Source organism: Callorhinus ursinus, unplaced genomic scaffold (genome assembly GCF_003265705.2).
Source record: "Callorhinus ursinus isolate GAN/ISIS: 27379988/994484 unplaced genomic scaffold, GSC_fseal_2.0 scaffold12, whole genome shotgun sequence".
Taxonomy (NCBI): Eukaryota; Metazoa; Chordata; class Mammalia; order Carnivora; family Otariidae; genus Callorhinus; species Callorhinus ursinus.
Window position 1 is genome coordinate 73,782,142 of NW_027397074.1, and position 20,448 is coordinate 73,802,589.

General features: G+C 42.5%; 1 protein-coding gene and 1 long non-coding RNA gene across 7 annotated transcripts in view; one reads left to right on the top strand and one right to left on the bottom strand.

Moving 5' to 3' along the window:
• Positions 1–1,023, bottom strand: part of CNOT4 (CCR4-NOT transcription complex subunit 4) — a 143,431-nt gene extending 142,408 nt beyond the window's left edge. For 4 of the 6 annotated variants that reach the window (XM_025854733.2, XM_025854732.2, XM_025854736.2 and 1 more), the window contains exon 1: positions 815–1,022. The gene's annotated coding sequence lies outside the window, so the exon portion shown is untranslated. Of the gene's footprint in view, positions 1–814 lie in introns of all 6 variants that reach the window. The other 2 variants (XM_025854731.2, XM_025854730.2) reach the window with 1 other exon arrangement.
• Positions 1,024–1,136: 113 nt separating this feature from the next.
• LOC112811039 (uncharacterized) lies at positions 1,137–8,414 on the top strand. The gene is made up of 4 exons (XR_012380351.1): positions 1,137–1,433; positions 1,550–1,998; positions 6,875–7,015; positions 8,143–8,414. It is a non-coding gene; the product is annotated as an uncharacterized lncRNA (long non-coding RNA).
• Positions 8,415–20,448: the final 12,034 nt, after the last annotated feature.

Consider the following 20,448-nt stretch of genomic DNA (forward strand, 5'->3'; position numbering starts at 1 on the left):
TATCCTACCTCACTCAATTCACTTCCCAACTTGACTTTTCAGGGGCCAACACGGGGCATCCCTTTTTTTCTGGAAGTGTATGTTGAAAGAATCTGGATAGAAAAGACGGAAGGAACAGACAATTCCCAAGAAAGCTGGGAAACAGGTGGGTTAGAACGAGCAGCCGCATAATCTAGATACTTAAGGGGCAGCTTTTAAAATGACAGATGTGGTTAAAGGAACGACTGCAAATCGGAAGAAGCGCCAGTGTGGCCGATAGAGTAGGGGCTGACTGCAAGCACCGGAGGGGGGCAAAGGCTAACTCCAGAGTGGTAGCAGTGGAGCAAAAAACAAACAGCAGGACGAGTGGGCAATGAGTAGTGGGACTGATGAGCAGCAGCAACTCGGGTCAGAGTGGAAGGGATGGCTTGGGTCTAGGGAGACCGGGACAAGGACGTCAGGGAGGGGAGAGAGGGCTGGGGAAACAAGGGAGTACCGAGACCCAAGATTTCTGCCCCTACAGAAACGTAGGGAAGAGAGCTGGAGACGAGAATCCGCCTCGGCTCCCCAATTGAGGAAATTTTCCAAGGAGTCGGTGCTCGCCGCCGCGCCGCCTTCTGCCCGGCTCCCTTTTCCTGGTGGTAAACTGCTGTGGCGTAGAGGGGAGAGGGAAGAAGAAGAGGAGGAGGAGGAAGACCAAGAAGGAGGAGGGTGAAGATGAGGCGGGGGGTGGGGAGAAAGGGGGGTGCGGCCTGCACAGTCCCAGCGAAGCCTCCGCTCTCTCGTAGCCGGTCAGCCCCGGGTTTCCCGTAAGCCCAGCCCCGCATACACTCACCCGCCTGCCTTGCCTCGCTTTTCCCTTAGCCGACTCCACGCGCTGCCGTGTCCTCACAAGAGACCACTGAACGAGTGTCGGGGGAAAAACTCTTCAGAACCGGGCCTGATTGCTTCAGCGAGTCCGACCTTTACGGCTGAGATACAGACTCTCAGTTTTCGGTGGGTTCCACAGCCAGACGGGCCACCATCTTACATTAGGGTAAGACTCCTCCGGCCTCCGGTGCGCAGGCGCACGCCGATCCGGCCGGGAGGGGCGGGGGAGGAGCAGGAGGAGAGGCGGGCGGTCGCTCCCGCAGCACCCTGGGAATTATAGTCCGCGGAGGATAACCGCCCAGCTGCAAGCCGGGAGTTGAAGTTCTCGCTCGGAGGGCGGACGGGATCGCGCGCCTCACGTGGCAGCTAGATTACTGCCTTTCTTCGTGTTTTGCTTCGTTCTCGGTCCGCCTGTGAAGCTCCGCTGTCATTTGGTCGACGGTCTTCGTTGGCTGCTCCGTTTCCTCTGTGTTTGCTCAGAAATGGGATAACAGAACTCGGGCGAGTTTAACCAATTTGGGGGGAGCCGGGAACGGCTCCTCTCTGCCCCGCCCACCATAGGTATCAAAGGGGGCGGGGTGGAGGTAGGTTGCCGGTAGGAGGAGCGCGGGATTTGATCTAGGGTGAGAATTTGATTCTGAATTGGCGTCTGTTTGCGAAAAGTGAGCGTTAAGTCGTTTCCCCTGCTTGCTCATTTCAGAGCCACCAACCTTGATCCCCTCCTCAGCGTTAATCTCCGGTGAAGTATCCCAGATTGTCCTGTACAGATGCACGAGAGAACGATAGACCCGTGCACTTACAAAAACGGGTTTCTGATGATACAAATTTGAGATTACGTGGACTTCGATGCAAGTTAGTTTGGTGTTCTACCTGTGTACAGCTCTGTGCATGAAGTTCACAAACCACCACACATCAGTACATCCTAAAGAATGTAAAAAAGTACTCTCAATCCGTACGAGCGCCGAGGAATCCCCAATCACAAAAATCAAGTTCCTGGTGACTCCCGCTTGTCTCCTAGGACTCTGGTGAAAGGGGCGCTCGAAGCACTCAGTTTTGCTTATTGCGTGTATTCTTCGCCCATTCATACAATAAATATTCACTGAGCTCATCCTGTGTGTCTGGCACTGTTTGATACATGGAAAGACGCTGGTGAGTAAAACACAAAATTCCCTGTTTGTACTCTAAGAATTCCTGTATCTATTCTAGCTGTCTTGGGGTGAAGGAAAAGGGGAAGGACGAAATCAATTTTTAAAATATATGATTAAGGGGCGCCTGGGTGGCTCAGTAGTTGAGCGTCTGCCTTCGGCTTAGGTCATGATACCAGGGTCCTGGGATCGAGCCCCGCATCCGGCTCCCTGCTAGGCGGGAAGCCTGCTTCTCCCTTTCCCACTCCCCCTGCTTGTGTTCTCTCTCGCTGTCTGTCTCTGTCAAATAAATAAATAAACTCTTAAAAAATAAAAACAAAATATATGATTAAAATGCATAGTATATCATAACAGATGAAAAATTTAAAATAGTTGGGGAATAAGGGAAGAGGTTGCAATTTTATTTTTTTTTAAAGATTTTATTTATTTATTTGAGAGAGCGAGAATGAGAGAGAGAGCACATGAGAGGGGGGAGGGTCAGAGGGCGAAGCAGACTCCCTGCTGTGCAGGGAGCCCGATGTGGGACTCGATCCCGGGACTCCAGGATCATGACCTGAGCCGAAGGCAGTCGCTCCAAAGGCAGTCGTTTAACCAACTGAGCCACCCAGGCTCCCAAGAGGTTGCAATTTTAAATCTGTGAACCTAATCTCATAGTGAGAAACCTTCATTTCATTTTTTTTTAATACATTGGTTCTTTGTGTTTCAGTCTCTTCACTATCAAGCCTAGAGACAACAATTACTTGGTGAAAATTTAAAGCATGTGATAAACTCACAACCATAAATTTGAAATTTTAGAATCATGAAATTATTATCTAGCAAGGAAACCTTCGAGAAACCATTCGGACTCACCTTTAGGTAACCATCTAAAAACATTTGGTGTAGGAGACGTGTTTTTTTAAATGTGTTTATTTTTTATATTACCAGTTTTATAACATAAAGTCATGAAAAGAACAAAATAAAAGGAATCCTTTACATTATTAAAGATAAGGGTCCATTGCATTAAGAACTAAAAGGGATCTTAGTCCTCATCTATTTAAATCAATGTTTCACAACCTTGTTTTAACCCAACACACCTTTTTTAAATGACAAATACTTTCATAATGTCTCCCTTTATTAACCTAAAATGAAATTCATAGATAATATAACCTGCATACATGCATGATTTGGGTTTAAATCAAATATAAAATATAATATAAAAAGTGTAAAGGAAGTAATTTATAATACAGTGATTTCTGTTTCAATATAAATGTTCAGGCATAACCATTCTAGAAAATATAATCAAGTCATAAATCAAGTGGCTACACTTATAAGTGAAATCCCCATGAATGTGAAAGCTACAACTGACACAGGTATGGTGTTTTCGGCCGCCTCTGGTGAACAACATTAATCTGTCCTCAGTGTCCACTGTAGATACATTCCTAAAATGTCTGCTGTTATAATTATGTAAAAATAAAAAACAGCTTTGTGTTCATATGTAAAATAGGTCAGGTTTTGGGTACAGATAGTCATACACAGGTTTTTCCCTACACTGGGGCCTTTCAGAATTGTGAGGGACACAAAATTTTTCATTGAGGAACAGGCCCACGTTTTTCAAGAAGCCTCGGTTCCGGGCCTCTGCTCTCTAAAGGCCAGTAATACCTCCTAGAGTATGCAACACTAGGGGCAATACCACACCTGCTGAGGGTAGTTCATTGATGGAGACTACCAGGGGAGAAGTGCCATTTCCTAGGTTGCTAACAAATTAGTGCCCTCTCATGCCAGTCCTCCTTTTACTGCTTTATATTACCAAGTTTTCACATATGTGTATCTATATATGTATATCATTTCATTTAGGTTTATCCATATAACATGTAATTCTCATGTCATTTTAAAAAAGTTAATTTATGGGGCGCCTGGGTGGCTCAGTCGTTAAGCGTCTGCCTTCGGCTCAAGTCATGATCCCGGGGTCCTGGGATCAAGCCCCACATCAGGCTCCCTGCTCAGTGGGAAGACTGCTTCTCCCTCTCCCACTCCCCCTGCTTGTGTTCCCTCTCTCGCTATCTCTCTCTGTCTGTCAAAAATAAATAAAAATCTTTAAAAAAAATAAAATAAAAGTTAATTTACTTTGAATTCTATTACCTGACTTGAGGGGCGCCTGGGTGGCTCAGTCGGTTAAGCATCTGCCTTTGGATCAGATCGTGATCCCAGGGTCCTGGGATCGAGCCCCACATTGGGCTCCCTGCCCAGCGGGGAGCCTGCTTCTCCCTCTCCCTCTGCCTGTGTGCACGCGCTCGCTCTCTCTCTCTCTCTCTCTCTCTCTCTCTGTGTGTCAAATAAATAAATAAATAAATCTTAAAAAAAAATTCTATTACCCGACTTGCTTAATGATTCCTCAATGTGGGATCTATCATCTATTCATGCAGGAAGTGTTTTCTACTGGGGCGCCTGGGTGGCTCAGTGGTTCAGTGTCTGCCTTCGGCTCAGGTCATGATATCAGGGTCCTGGGATCGAGTCCTGCATTGGGCTCCCTGCTCAGCGGGGAGCCTGCTTCTCCCTCTCCCTCTGCCTGCTGCTCTGCCTACTTGTGCTCTCTCTCTCTCTGTCTGTCAAATAAATTAATAAAATCTTATAAATAAAATCTTAAAAAAAATGTTTTCTACCTTCAAACGTTGTGTTAGGTGCTGGTAGCACAGTAAATCAGAGGTCAGCAAAACACTGTATATGTCCTAATACATGGTGCCTAGTAGATGAGGCAGAGATGAAATAATAATCGGATATATAAATATAATTTCCTATATATGATTATAACTGACAATGAATTCTGTGAAGGTTTTTATAAGATGTTATGAGAAAGTATAAAAGGGGAACCCAATTTTGATTATTGGGGTAGAGGATAGGGAAGATCTTTATAGAGGAAGAGAAGAAAAAATGCAGGGACCATGAGGTGGGAAAAAAACCTTCCCAGAAGGCTAGTTAGTATGGGGTATAGTGAGCAAGGAGAGGAGTGGTGGAAGGTGAATTTAATGAGAGGCAAGCACCAGATCATCCAGGGCCTTTTAGGCCATTGTAGGAAATGTAAATCTTATTCTGTGGGCAAAGGAAAGCCTTTGAAAGAAAAAGGCATGATCTGATTTACATTTTTAAAAGACCATGCTACTGAATGTCCATCACTGGGAAATTTATTAATTTAAATTTCATACTTCCATTCTCTGGAATATTACAGAGCTATCTAAAAAAGAGAAAGAGAGTGGTGTCTGGGTGGCTCAGTCGATTAAGCGCTGCCTTTGGCTCAGGTCATGATCCCAGGACCCTGGGATCAAGCCCCATATCAAGCTCTCTGCTCAGCAGGGAGCCTTGCTTCTCCTGCTCCCTCGCCCCTCCTCCTTCCCCTCCCCCTCTGCTCATGCTCTGTCTCTCCCTTTCTCTCTCTCTCAAATAAATAAATAAATTTTTTTAAAGATTTTATTTATTTGACAGAGAGAGACACAGTGAGAGAGGGAACACAAGCAGGAGGAGTGGGAGGGGGAGAAGCAGACTTCCCGCAGAGCAGGGAGCCCAATGCGAGGCTCGATTCCAGAACCCTGGGATCATGACCGGAGCTGAAGGCAGGCACTTAATGACTGAGCCACCCAGGCGCCCCATAAATAAAATCTTTAAAAAAAAAAAAGTAAAAAAGAGAAAGGGAAAGAACTCTATATTGACCTGAAAGAATGTCCATGATATATTATTGTTTGGTAAAGAATAAGTAAGTTGCGGGCACCTGGGTGGCTCAGTTGGTTGGGCGACTGCCTTCGGCTCAGGTCATGATCCTGGAGTCCCGGGATCGAGTCCCACATCGGGCTCCCTGCTCAGCAGGGAGTCTGCTTCTCCCTCTGACCCTCTTCCCTCTCGTGCTCTCTGTCTCTCATTCTCTCTCTCTCAAATAAATAAGTAAAATCTTAAAAAAAAAAAAAGAATAAGTAAGTTGTGACACCTGTGTGGCTCAGTCGGTTAAGCCTCCGACTCTTGATTTCAGCTCAGGTCATGATCTCAGGGTTGTGGAATCAAAGCCCCCTGTTGGGCTCTGGGCTGGTCGTGGAGCCTGCCTAGGATTCTCTCTTTCCCTCTCCCTCTACCCCTCCCCACTGCTCATGTCCATGCATACATGCATGCATGGGCATGCTCTCTCTTCCTCTAAAATAAATCTTAAAAAAAAAAAGTAAATTACAATACAATATATGGTATATAATGTAATTCATTTTTTAGAAATAAAAAAGAATCCAAAAATATGTGAATACATTCTCATTCAGCACAGAAAAAGAATAGGAAGATACATACACATCAAATATTTACTGTGTGGTTGGTTACCTTGGGATTGCAACTGGAAAGGGGTGGGGGGAGAATATAACTTTTTCTTTATAAACTGCTCTATTGGTTTATTGTTATGTATATGAATTCCTTGTAAGCATTTTTTTAAAAAATAGAAGAACACTCCACTGTGTGGAGAATGGATAGGAGAAAAGCAGGAGTGAAAATAGAGCAAGTAATTTAAAGAACATTTCAGGCATCAAGATGGTGGTTCTGATTGGGGTGACAGTTAAGATAGCAAAGAGGTAATGAATTCAAGATATCCTTGGGGAGCACTGGGCTGGTGAAGTCCGACTCTTGGTTTCAGCTCAGGTCTGATCTTGGGCTTGTGTGATTGAGCCCCACTGGGCTCTGTGCTCTCACTCAGCTGGGAGTCTGCTTGGGTGTCTCTCTCCCTCTTCCTCTGCCCCTCTCCCCTACTCTCTCTGTCTCTCACTGAAATAAATAAATACATCTTGTGGGGGGGGAGATTCCTTTCGCCTTGGTGATGAACTGGGTAAGGGAAGTGTGCTCATAAATGGCTCTTGGATTTTCTGATCTAAATGGCCTTGCAGATGGTGACTCCTTTGATAAGAGAAGAACAGTGAACATTTAAACAACATCTGGAGAGAATGAAAACAGCTTCATTGAAGGAACTACAGGATTGCAGAGAAGTAACGATTGCACATTTGAAATTGGTGAACTTGAAAATTATGGTAATTGTATTTTGTCCAACTTAGTGATTTTTTTCTAACAGTGCTTATGTACTTGGGTTCTACACAGCAGCAGAGTGTATAGGTGGGCCTATCCAGGCTGAAGAGAGTGAAAACAGGGAAGGGTTAATGGGCAGCCAGCACTATGGGTTGTTTCCAATTTTGTCAACCTTCATAAATTATTAATATGTGGATATTTTAAATAAATAAAATTTCCAAGTTACTATTGGGGTATAGTCTCAAATGTAAACCTACTGGGTCAAAGGAAATGATCAGTTTTATGTCCCTTGTCATGGCCAGATTGCTTTAATATTAATGAATATCAATACCACTTTCTTTGGGGGCCCTTTCTTTCCCAAAAACCCTTTTACTCTGAGTTTTATCTTTTCTCCTTCATTTTAATTATTTAGTGAGTAGTGGAGTGCTAAGTATTGAGTGTTGGTAGGGAGGAAAGCACTAAACCCCTCAAAGATGTTGGGCTTAAAAAGGGAAGACAGAACAAGGAAACCAAGTAATAAGCAAATAAAACTCTACTTCTGTGTTGGCAAAATATTAGGAAGGAAAAAGAACAGAACAATAGAACTATCAGGAGGAGATTTACTTTAGATTGGAAAGCCTCTCTCAAGAGATAACTTAATCTAAAATTTAAAGGTTAGAAAGGATCACCCGTTTAAAGAATTGCCTGTGGAGGCGCCTGGGTGGCTCAGTCATTAAGCGTCTGCCTTCGGCTCGGGTCATGATCCCAGGGTCCTGGGATCGAGCCCTGCATAGGACTCCCTGCTCGGCGGGGAGCCTGTTTCTCCCTCTCCCTCTCCCACTCCCACTGCTTGTGTTCCCTCTCTCGCTGTGTCTCTCTCTATCAAATAAATAAAATCTTTAAAAAAAAAAAAAGAATTGCCTGTGTCAGGCCAGGAGGCAGGAATGAGTTAGCATATTCCAGAAATGGAAAATTAGCCAGTGAGGCTAGGGCATTCAAAAGCAGAGCGGTAGTAGATGAGGTTAGGGAAGAAGGCAAAATCCAGATTATCTGGGGTTCTACGTGGAATTTGGACTTTATTCTAATTAGAGTAAGAGACAATTGAACAGTTTGGAGCAGAGGAGTAACATAAATCAATCTGTCTTTCCAAAAGGTCAGAGTGGCTACCCTGTAGAGAATGGATCGAAGGTAAGTGGCAAATGTGTAAGTGGAGAGACCAGTTTGGATGCTATTGCAGAAGTACAGCATGGAGATGATAAGTGGCTTAGACTAGGGCAGGGCTGGGACTAGGGTTAGGCAATGGAGGCCTTCACTTTGGGCACAAAATTTAAGCAAGCACTGACACACCGAGGGAAAACATGGGGAACAGAGGGCCACATACAAGCCAAGGAGAGAGGCCTGAGAAGAAACCAACTCTGCCACCACCTTGATCTTGTACTTCCAGCCTCCAGAATTGTAGGAAAATAAATTCCTGTTGTTTGAGTCACACAGTCGGTGGTACTTTGCTATGGCAGCCCTAGCGAATTAATACAGCTGCCTATTCTTTCTCACTCATGTAGACAAACTACTTGAAACACTTCCCTTTGTGTTCTGCTATTTAAAAGATATCTAGGGGCGCCTGGGTGGCTCAGTCATTGGGCATCTGCCTTCGGCTCAGGTCATGATCCCAGGGTCCTGGGATTGAGCCCCGCATCGGGCTCCCTGCTCTGCGGGAAGCTTGCTTCTCCCTCTCCCACTCCCCCTGCTTGTGTTCCCTCTCTCGCTGTGTCTCTCTCTGTCAAATAAATAAATAAAATCTTTAAAAAAGAAAACAAACAAAATTTAAGCAAACACCAAAAGATGTAGGAATCAAGGTAAATAATACCTTGATGTAACATTTTTTTTAAAGATTTTATTTATTTATTTGAGAGAGAGAGAATGAGAGATAGAGAGCACGAGAGGAGAGAGGGTCAGAGGGAGAAGCAGACTCCCCGCTGAGCAGGGAGCCGATATGGGACTCGATCCCGGGACTCCAGGATCATGACCTGAGCCGAAGGCAGTCGCTTAACCAACTGAGCCACCCAGGCGCCCCTGATGTAACATTTTTTAAAATCAAAATTAAGGCAAAAAATTCCACGATGAGCAAAATATTACAATAAAAATTAGAAGATCCAACACTAAATTTAGAAAACCCTGCCTCAATTCCTTTCCCCTAATCCTGGCCCTGGTTCCAATGAAACTTTATTGACCAAAATAGGTAGCAAAATAGGTAGCTGGCCCACACGCTGTAGTTTGCTGCCTTAATATTTTTTTAAATCACTCATTTAAGAGGAAATACAAATGACCCGTTGATATGTTACCCTACAACCAAACAGTTCCACTCCTGGGCGGGGGGGGAGGGGGGTGTATGTACAAATGAGTGTGTATAAATCTGACACCCGTTATGCCAGGAGACTCAATGACAGCATTAGTTGCAAAAGCAAAAGCACTGGAAACAACCCAAATGTCAATCACAGTAGAATGGATAAGGGTAGTTTAATATGGTGTAATACTCTACAGGAAAAAAAAAAAAGAGGACAACAGCTACGCATTTCAATTTCAGAGAACTTTTTCTCTTTTTTTTTAAAGAAGATTTTATTTATTTATTTGAGAGAGAGAGCACAAGTGGGGGGGGTGGCAGGCAGAAGGAGAGGGAGAAGCAGGTTCCCCACTCAGCAGGGAGCCGGACGGACAGCTCGATCCCAGGACCCTGGGACTATGACCGGAGCTGAAGGCAGACACCCAACCAACTGTGCCACCCAGGCACCCCTGATTTTCTCTTTTTAAGTGGGCTCTATGCCCCCGGGGGGCTTGAACTCATAACCCTGAGATTAAGAATCACATGCTTTCCTGACTGAGTCAGCCCGGTGCCCCTCAAAGAATGATTTTCCCAGAAACAAAATATAGGGCAAAGGAAGAAAGTCACAGATGAATACATGTAACAATTAACAATATGATACATTTTATACAAAGTTTAAAAATAGGCAGAACTAAATAATATTGCCCAGAGATACATAGAGTTAAAATTACAAAGAAAGGGGCACCTGGGTGGCTCAGTTGTTAAGCGTCTGCCTTCGGTTCAGGTCATGGTCCCAGGGTCCTGGGATCGAGCCCCGCATCAGGCTCCCTGCTCTGCGGGAAGCCTGCCTCTCCCTCTCCCACTCCCCCTGCTTGTGTTCCCTCTCTCGCTGTGTCTCTCTCTGTCAAATAAATAAATAAAATCTTAAAAAAAAATTACAAAGAAAAACAAGGAAATGTTTTATACAAAACTCAGCACTCAGTTATCTCTATGGGGAGAAAAAGGTCCATGACCTGAGAGGGTTATGCAGAGAACTTGGTGCTGGTGTGTTTCTTGATGGATCCTGTAGACACACAGGTGTTCATGTTAGTATTATTTTTAAGAGATGCAAATACATTTTGTACTCCTTTGTGTGATATGTTTCACAATGAAAACAATTGTTATTCAAGGACATACTCATCAAAGAATTGAATTAGTAGTCAGGTTTCCGCTCCTGAAAGACACTAATATTTTGCAGACACTAATATTTTGCAATCATTCAAGAAATAGATAATATCTCTCTTACTCAACTTTTCTTACTCAACTTTTCCACTTACAGAGATAAATACAGTATAATTTACCAAATCCACAGATTAAAATAGAAAGTACATATGATCATTCTAATAGATGCAGAAAAAGCTTTCAGTAAGAGTCAATGCTCAATGATTAAAATTTACATTTTTGCAAACTAGGAATAAAAGGGAACTTCCTTAATCCACTAGAAACCTACAGCAAAAATTACACTTAATGGGGGAATTTCAAAAGCATTTTCTTTAAAACATGACAAGAACGTTCACTATTACCATAGTTACTATTTAATGTCAAACTGGAGGGTGTAGCCAATGTAAAAAGACATAAAAAGGAAACGAGCTACAACAACTAGGAAGAACGAGAACAACTCTCATTATATACAGATATTATGATTGTCAGTGGAGAGATTCCAGAGAATATATGAACAAACAATGAAAACGAAAGAGATTTCAGCAAGGTTGTTGGATTCATCATCAACCTACAAAATCAATAGCATTCATCTATATATCAGCAATAACAATCGGAAATGATTTAAAAAATGCACAAGACGTGGGTGCCTGGGTGACTCAGTTGGTTAAGCGACTGCTTTCGGCTCAGGTCATGATCCTGGAGTCCCAGGATTGAGTCCCGCATCGGGCTCCCTGCTCAGCAGGGAGTCTGCTTCTCCCTCTGACCCTCTTCCCTCTCGTGCTTTCTATCTCTCATTCTCTCTCTCAAATAAATAAATAAAATAAAAATGCACATGACAAAAAAAACAGTGAAATTGGCTAAGTTTGGGGAATGGGTTTTTTAACCCTGTGGGATTTCTGGCTTTCAGTAATAGCAAGGAACATGATTTTGACCAAGGGCGCCTGGGTGGCTCAGTCGTTAAGCGTCTGCCTTCGGCTCAAGTCATGATCCCAGGGTCCTGGGATCGAGCCCCACATCGGGCTCCCTGCTCGGCGGAAAGCCTGCTTCTCCCTCTCTCGCGGTCTCTCTCTCTCTCTATGTCAAATAAATAAATAAAATCTTAAAAAAAAAAAAGATGATTCTGACCAACCTTTCCTTGCACACATATCACTAAGTGCTGGATAGTGTACATGCAAAATAAGATTTGGTGGGGAGAACATACTGGAGATGCAGCAAGGTAACATTCCTCGTTATCTTACACAGACATTTGCTTAATTTAAGCCTGGCATGAATAGACTGGTATACCCTTGCAAAAAAGTGTGTGTGGTGGGGGAGGGATGGTCCCAGGACCACACTCCTGTCATGTTTTAAGTACATACAGAGAATGGGATTGGGGGACCGGGGGGACATCTAGGCAATTATGCATAACGAGAACCTCCTGGTTGGGAATGACTGTCAGTCAGCAAAGAAAAGCTTCTGGAGCTCAGGTTCTGATAATGGCCTTTTTTTTGTGTTGTAAAACACAAACAAGCTGGTGCCAGCTTCTTGCTAGGCTACTTGTCTGATTAGCTATTGCCACAAAAGTGCTGTGAAATAAATTACCCCCAAAACTCAGCGTCTTAAAAGAATTATCATTTGGGGGCGCCTGGGTGGCTCAGTCGTTAAGCATCTGCCTTCGGCTCAGGTCATGATTCCAGGGTCCTGGGATCGAGCCCTGCATCGGGCTCCCTGCTCTGCGGGAAGCCTGCTTCTCCCTCTCCCACTCCCCCTGCTTGTGTTCCCTCTCTCACTGTGTCTCTCTCTGTCAAATAAATAAATAAAATCTTTAAAAATAAATTATCATTTGTTTTCTCTCCGGCAGCTGCAGGTCAGCTGAGGGTCATCATATCTAAACTGGGCTTATCTGAGGGGCTCTGCTTCAAACTGCAAATCCAGCTGGGATTGTCTCCTCTGTGGGTTCAGCTCAGGATTGCTCTCATTTGTATTCATTCCGGGGCCCAGGCTGAAGGGCAGCAGTTTCCTGAGCAAAGTTCTTCTCATGGTAGTGCAGAGATGCTGGGATGCTGGATGGCAGGCCCAAATATACAAGTACATTTAAAGCCTCTCCTTGCACCACTTTGTCAACATCTCAGTAGGCAAAGCAAATCACATGACCAAGTTCAAATCAAAAGAACTGGGAGGTAGACTCCTCTCATGGAGTTTGGGTGGAAGTGAATATTTGCTGAACAATCATCTAATTTACCGTGACACTGAAAGAGGGACCATCCAGATCTTACTCTACTTTCTGGTTCTTGGAGGCTCTTTAAATATAAATCATTTTTTTCCTTTCACTAAAGACCATTAAAAAGAATTTGGATAGGGCCGCCTGGGTGGCTCGCTTGGTTAAGCGTCTGCCTTCAGCTCATGTCATGATCCCAGGGTATCATGTCATGATCAAGCCCCGCATTGAGCTCCCTGTTCAGCGGAGAACCTGCTTCCCGAACTCTCCCTGCCCCCTGCTCATGCTTTTTCTCACTATTTCTCTCTCTCAAGTAAATAAATAAAATATTTATTTCTTTTAAGATTATTTATTTATTCATTTGTCAGAGAGAGCGTGAGCACAAGCAGGGGGAGCGGCAGGCAGAGGGAGAAGCAGACTCCCCACTGAGCAAGGAGCCTGATGGGGCTCAATCCCAGGACCCTAAGATCATTACCTGAGCCGAAGACAGATGCTTAACCAACCGAACCACCCCAGGCGTACCTAAATAAAATCTTAAAAAAAAAATTTTTTTTTTGATAAATGCCGGAAGTGTTTACTTTAAAAAGCATCAAAGTCATAATAATATAGTGGGCCCTGACCTGGGAAGGAATTGGAGCTTAAACAGATGGATTGAGGCCATTTCTGTCCAAGGGGCATTTGCTTATGCAAAAAAAAAAAAAAAGCATCTAAGAGACAAACCTGCCTTTGGCCAATGGTCAAAGGTAAGTCTTTTGGGTGCCAAAGATAAAGGTCCCCCTTACTTGTTAAATATGCGGAAGGACTACTGCTTGTGCCCTAGGACCATTAGTTTATTTAAGGGGAACAGCTGAAAAGTGGGGTGGCTTCATGGAACCTGCGGCTAAAAGAATAGGGGTTAGAATTCAACCTTCTGCAGTTGACTGGGACCCTGGAAAGCCCTACTTCAGAATGTAAGGGCAGATACTCTCCAGTGGGTGATGTAGGTCAACCAGTCCTGCCCTTGACTGCTAGCCCAATCAGGTACTTGGTAGAAGGAAACAGAAGTTTTCTGGAGGAAACCTACATAACCCTAGCTTTTAAATTATTCTTAAAAGTAATGTTTAAAATAAAATGTCTAAGAGGGCCACCTGGCTGGCTCAGTCAGTGGAACATGTGACTCTTGATCTCAGGGTTGTGAGTTTGAGCTCCACATTGGGTGTGGAGCCTACTTAAATTATAAATAAATAAATAAATAAATAAATAAATAAAAGTCTAAGAAATAATAAGAAATTATGGAATGTATTTCAAGTCAAGACAATGCAAGATTGAACGCAGGTGCTCACCACAATGAACTGATTATTAATGTGCCCTTGGAAATAAGTGCCCTAAAAAAGGTTTCAAAGAACGTCCTTTTTCAGTGTTTACCTAATGTTATTTTCCCTGTAAACTACCTGTGGTCTATATGTTTGAATATGTTCATTTCAGTATTGTTTGTAATAGCAAAATGTAAGTTCCAACTGTCCAATGATAGTGGACAGGCTAAAGGTATTATGGTATATTAATAATGGAAGTCTACAGAGTCACGTAAGTGGATCATACAGATCTATATATATACTGATGTGGAGCCCTATCCATCATGTCCTAGTATGTGAAAAAAAGCAGGGGACAGAAGTTTATGTATGGTATATTATCATTTGTGAAAAAAAACGTGTATGCAAAGAACATCTCCAGATGGATTTACAAGAAACTAGTAATAGTCCCTCTGGGGGAGGAATCTGTTGGCTTGGGAGGTAAGATGAGACAGAGAGATTCTTTGCACTGTACACTCAATGTGGTACCAAAATAAATTCCTTCTACTGGGGGAAAATCCAGAGACAGAGACAAAGACTATAATAATTTATGGTTCATCTGGAAGACCTTGAAAAACTACTCCATTTAAAGACTTTTGGTTTGTGGTTTAAATATTTTCTGATTTCTCCTCTGGGTTTGATTGCCACAAAAACTTTGGGAAAACAGGATTTTTGGTTTCACTTTATTTCTTTGGAGAGGCTGATCTGCGTTTTTGAAGAACCATTCTGGAACATAGGGGTTGGATATCGAACTGTATCTTTCCTTCTCTGTTACTCTCTCTTCAACAAGTATTTACTGAACACCATCAGGCCCACGAAGCCCAGTGCCACACATTGAAGTGGCCTGTATATTTCAGACTCTGATGAGAATAAAGTGGGAGAAAATATACACTTGATTGATCATGATTAATTCTTGCTCCATTGTTCAGGGCACAGTTCTGTGTGATTTTTCTGAGTCCTTGAAATACCAATAAAGAGACTTAAGAATAAAAAGAAAAATCCTTATATGTTCAGGCACATTTACTTCCCAACTGTGCATTTTTTTTTTCCTCCTGGTATTCCAGTAGGTATCAAACAGTATTTAAGAAATGAGGATCTGGGGCCCCTGGGTGGCTCAGTCGTTGAGTGTCTGCTTTCAGCTCGAGTCATGGTCCCGGGGTCCTGGGATGGAGCCCTGCATTGGGCTTCCTGTTGGCGGGAAGCCTGCTTCTCCCTCTCCCACTCCTCCTGCTTGTGTTCCCTGTCTCACTGTGTTTCTCTCTGTCAAATAAATAAATAAAAATCTTTAAAAAATAAAAAATAATAAAAAAATGAGGATCCTATTTTCATGGCATAAGCTTTTATAGGACAAACCAAGTAAATAATAAGCTATAAAAATGTCATAGTAGAAGTTTCTGTTTAAATATTTAAATATGTATGTTTAATTGTATTTCAATGTTTTTCACAATTTGCTTGGAATCTGAGGATATCAGCAAAATAATGCTGCATGTTTGGAAATAAAATAATCTTTTAGCCATTTTTTCCCACTTGACACTCTACTGACATCTTGCAATGCTATGAGAATTCAGTTCTTTAATTCCTTTCCAAAGATTTAGACAGCTATGTTCACCTTGAGACATTTGTAGAGACTAAATAAAAAGCAGAGCAACTGAAACAGAAATATCTGGTACTTCACTCAGCCAAGTTGCAATTGTAATGTCCATCCTCTTTCCACTGGAGGAGGCCAAAGAAAAGTAACAAATCCAAGCCATAAAGGAAACCATGAAGAAGCCACTAAGAAAACTACTTGACCACAAAAGCCTAAGGAACAGCAACCCCAGATTCTATAGTACATACAGATAGATATTTCTTTTTTTTTTTTAAAGATTTTATTTATTTATTTGACAGAGAGAGACACAGCACGAGAGTGAACACAAGCAGGGGGAGCTGGAGAAGGAGAAGCAGGCTTCCCACTGAGCAGGGAGCCCGATGCAGGGCTCAATCCCAGGACCCTGGGATCATGACCTGAGCCAAAGGCAGATGGTTAATGACTGAGCCACCCAGGCGCCCCAGATAGATACTTCATGCATTCATTCATGTATTCATTCAGCCTAGTAATGGAGAACATGGGCTTCAAAGTCAGACAGCCTCGGTTATAATCTTGACTTTGTTATTTATTGCTAGTTCGTGACCTTGTTCAAATTACTCAACTTCTGTGTGCCTCAGTTTCCTTATCTGTAAAATTGTACATACCTCATAGGATTTTTAAATATTTGCTCTTTGCACAGTCCCTGGCACATGGTCAACACTATAGAAGAGCTTGTGAGATGAATAATTATTTGAACAAGTCTGCATTGAGCAACTACAGTGGTCCAAGCATTGAGCCAGGCGCTTGGGTGACAGTGGTAAATGAGCGAGTCACAGCATCTGCCTCCATACCTTTGAGACTATGGAGAAAGACAATTAAATAAATGATTAACAGAAAATGTGAGGAGTGTTTAGACCAGGAATGTGTAAGGTGTTACAGAAACATGGTAAGGAGGCACATCCCCAGCTTAAGTCAAAGCAAAGTCTGGCTGTTCTTAGAAGTTTTGCAGGCATTGGGGCGCCTGGGTGGCTCAGGTGGTTGAGCGTCTGCCTTCAGCTCAGGTCATGATCCCGGGGTCCTGGGATCAAGCCCCACATCAGGCTCCTGGCTCAGCGGGGAGCCTGCTTCTCCCGCTGCCTCTCTCCCTGCTCATGCTCTCTCTCTCTCTCTCTCTATCTCTGTGTCTCAGAGGAATAAATAAAATCTTTAAAAAAAATTAAAAAAAAAAAAGAAGTTTTGCAGGCATTGAAAGAGGCAGTTACAGAATAGTGGTTAAGTGGCCCTGGGAAGTCCAGCTCTCTGGCTCCATCACATCCTGCTTGTGTGACTTTGAGGAACTTACTACCTCTCTGTACCTCGAATTTCTCATCTATAAAATGGAAATCATAATTGTACCTGCCTCTTAGAGGCTGGATTAAATGAGTTTACACATCTAAAATACTTAAACAGTACCTAGAATACGGTAAGCACTGTAAGTGCTTATGTAAGTGTCTTAATAATAAGTAGTACTTGAGTATTATGTATTATTACCTAATAATTATTATCACATCACGAAAATCGGATAATAATATGATACTCTTATAGTTCATCTTGTCTAGCTCTCTTCTTTAGTTTTACCTTCCTTTTTATGAGACACATGAAAATTTTAGAACGTTATGTTTCACCTGCATCTTTTGCCTAAATCAATGGTATATCTAAAAGCTTCCTCCCTACTTCCTCTCCTTTTAGGTCTAGCTTTTAGTACAGGTTGAAAGGGGACCTTTAAAATTCTAGAAGCTGGAGCCATTGCATGTACAGATAATACCAGTATGCCTTATAATGTTATTTGGGCATTCCTCCTCTGGAAAGAGCACTGAACTTGTAGTCAGAAGACTTATGTTTTATGCCGAGCTGTGTCACTCTGGGCATGCTCTTGGGCGAGTCACTTAACTTGTCTGAGCTTCAGTTTTCTCATCTGTTCAAATTGGAGAATAATAATTCCTCATTTACCTAATTGGTATAAAGACAGATGAGATAATGTAGGAAGGAAGGAGGACTTCATAACCTGCAGAGGTCCATGCAGTTAGATACGCAGTTGATCTACTTATATGTGGAATGTAAGACAGTCAAACACATGGAAGCAGAGAGTAGAAGTGGTTGCTGGGACGGGGTGGGGGAGGGTGAGGTGAAGGTCAAAGGGTACAAAGTTTCAATTATGCAAGATAAATATGTTCTGGAGATCTGCTATACAGCATAGTGCCTTAGCTAAGGATTTGCTAAGAGGGTAGTTCTTTTTTTTTTTTTAATTTTTTATTGTTATGTTAATCACCATATATTACATCATTAGTTTTTGATGCAAGAGGGTAGTTCTTAAGTGTTCTTAACACACAGGTACACACAGGAATAACAATATAATAATGATAATGGAGGAGGGGGGAAACTTTGGGAGGAGATGAATATATTTATGACCTTGATGGTGGTGATGGTACATACCTATCCCCAACTTCACCAAGTTGTATACATTAAGTATGTAAAGCTTTTTACACGTCAATCGTACCTAAATAAAATGGTAAAAAATTGGAAATACAGCACATGCGTTTGCCTCTTAGAAGATCGGATCTAGTTGTTTGTTAAGATTATTTATTTGAGGGCGCCTGGGTGGCTCAGTTGGTTAAGCGACTGCCTTCGGCTCAGGTCATGATCCTGGAGTCCCAGGATCGAGTCCCACATCGGGCTTCCTGCTCAGCGGGGAGTCTGCTTCTCCCTCTGACCCTCTTCCCTCTCGTGCTTTCTATCTCTCTCTCAAATAAATAAATAAAATCTTTAAAAAAAAAAGATTATTTATTTGAGAGAGAGAGCATGAGCAGGTGGGGGAGAGGGAGAAGCAGACTCCCTGCTGAGCCAGGAGCCGCATGTGGGGTTCAATCCCAGGTCCCCAGGATCATGACCTGAGCTGAAGGCAGACACTTAACCGACTGAGCCACCCAGGCGCCCCCTGATCTGGTTTTCAACACATTTGGCCACTCTCATGGCCCATTCCTGTTGTCCAATAAATCTGCAGCCATCTGCTGCCCCAAAGCTTTGGCTACTTACCAGATCAATTCCAGATCAATCTAGGAGCCTAACTAGGGCTTAAATTTCGAGAGGGGTAGGTTTGTAGGCATGGGAAAGAAACTAAAATTGCTTTCTTCTTCTTCTCCTTTATTTCCTGAAAAACCCTTGATCCACCCATTCAACAAAAGGAGTGGAGGTTAAGAGGAGTTTTTCTTACCATCCCTTCTTTGTATTTTTACGATCCTTTATATCCATCTGTATCACATGGAGAGTCACAGAGTATTGTGGTTATGTGTTGATCTCTCTGTTACTCCTACAGACCTCTTTTTAAAAAAATTATTTGTTTTTCACGGTGGGTTCTCAATAAATATTTGTTGGATCAAATTTACCTGAATAGAATGTAACACAATTGAAGGTATTCAGAGCTCAGAGAATATTTCACACACACAGATCAAGTGATTAATTCAAAAAGAGTTTCAAGGGGGTTAAAAATAGAAAGCTGGATCCAGGCAGTTTTGTTCAGAGAATGTTCGAGGGGGTAAAACAGCTCTGGCTGCAGGCTAGGGTCTTTGTTATGAGAAAAATGCAAATACGAAGAATTGCAAAACACCACTAGGGAAATGTCTGGGTATTTTTGAACCTTTGGCAGAGATGAATTTCTGTCTGGAATACACGTTCTTCCCTTCCCTCGTGTCTCTTATCTTAGTCATGGCTTCACCCAGGAGCACGTGATAAATAAGCAAAATTTATAGAAATCTTTTTCTAAGCCCTGTTGCCTTGAAATTATGACCTAGCAATTTCTCCCCCTGCCAATAACTCTGAAGTTAACGTGGTATATCAAGATATAAACTGCACATCCTGGCTTTGCCACCGCTGTTTTGATTTAAAATACTGTCTCTCAGGATCAGACTTGACTCGGTTTTGGTTCATATTCACGGAGGTCCTATAATAAATAGTTTGTCTATGTAAGAAAACTACTCTATAACATTATTTTAAAGGCATTATGTTTTATTTAATTTTGTTTTTAAAATAGGGTAGAGAGAATATTTGGATTCTTAAAGAAATTCATTTGAACAAATTCCTGAACTTCACCAGCAATAAAAAAATGTAACTTAAAAATTAGATACCATTTAAAAAGAAAATCTTCCTAATGATATATGTTTTAAAATAGTAATATTTAGGGGCACCTGGGTGGCTCATTCGTTAAGCGTCTGCCTTCAGCTCAGGTCATGATCCCAGAGTCCTGGGATCCAGCCCGGAATTGGGCTCCCTGCTCTGCGGGAAGCCTGCTTCTCCCTCTCCCACTCCCCCCTGCTTGTGTTCCCTCTCTCGCTGTCTCTCTCTCTGTCAAATAAATAAATAAAATCTTGAAAAAAAAATAGTAATATTTAGTGTTGGTGAAGGTCAGAGAATCAGGTACATTCTCTGGCAGAAATGTAAAGTCTTTAAAACAATTTTGCAATACCTATTGAGAGTATTAAAAAATTCATGCATATTAAACTAATAATGTTACTTCTTTTTTTAATGTTTTATTTATTTATTCACGAGAGTCATATATATATAGAGAGAGAGGCAGAGGCAGAGGCAGAGGGAGAAGAAGGCTCCCCACTGAGCAGGGAGCCCGATGCGGGGCTCCATCCCAGGACCCTGGGACCCTGACCTGAGCCGAAGGCAGACGCTTAACCAACTGAGCCACTCAGGCGCCCCTAATAATGTTACTTCTAAGAAACTTTTCTGAAGAATGTGGACAATGATTCATACAGAAAGGTGTCACTGAAGCATGTATAACAATGAAAAATTAGAAGAAATCTAAATAT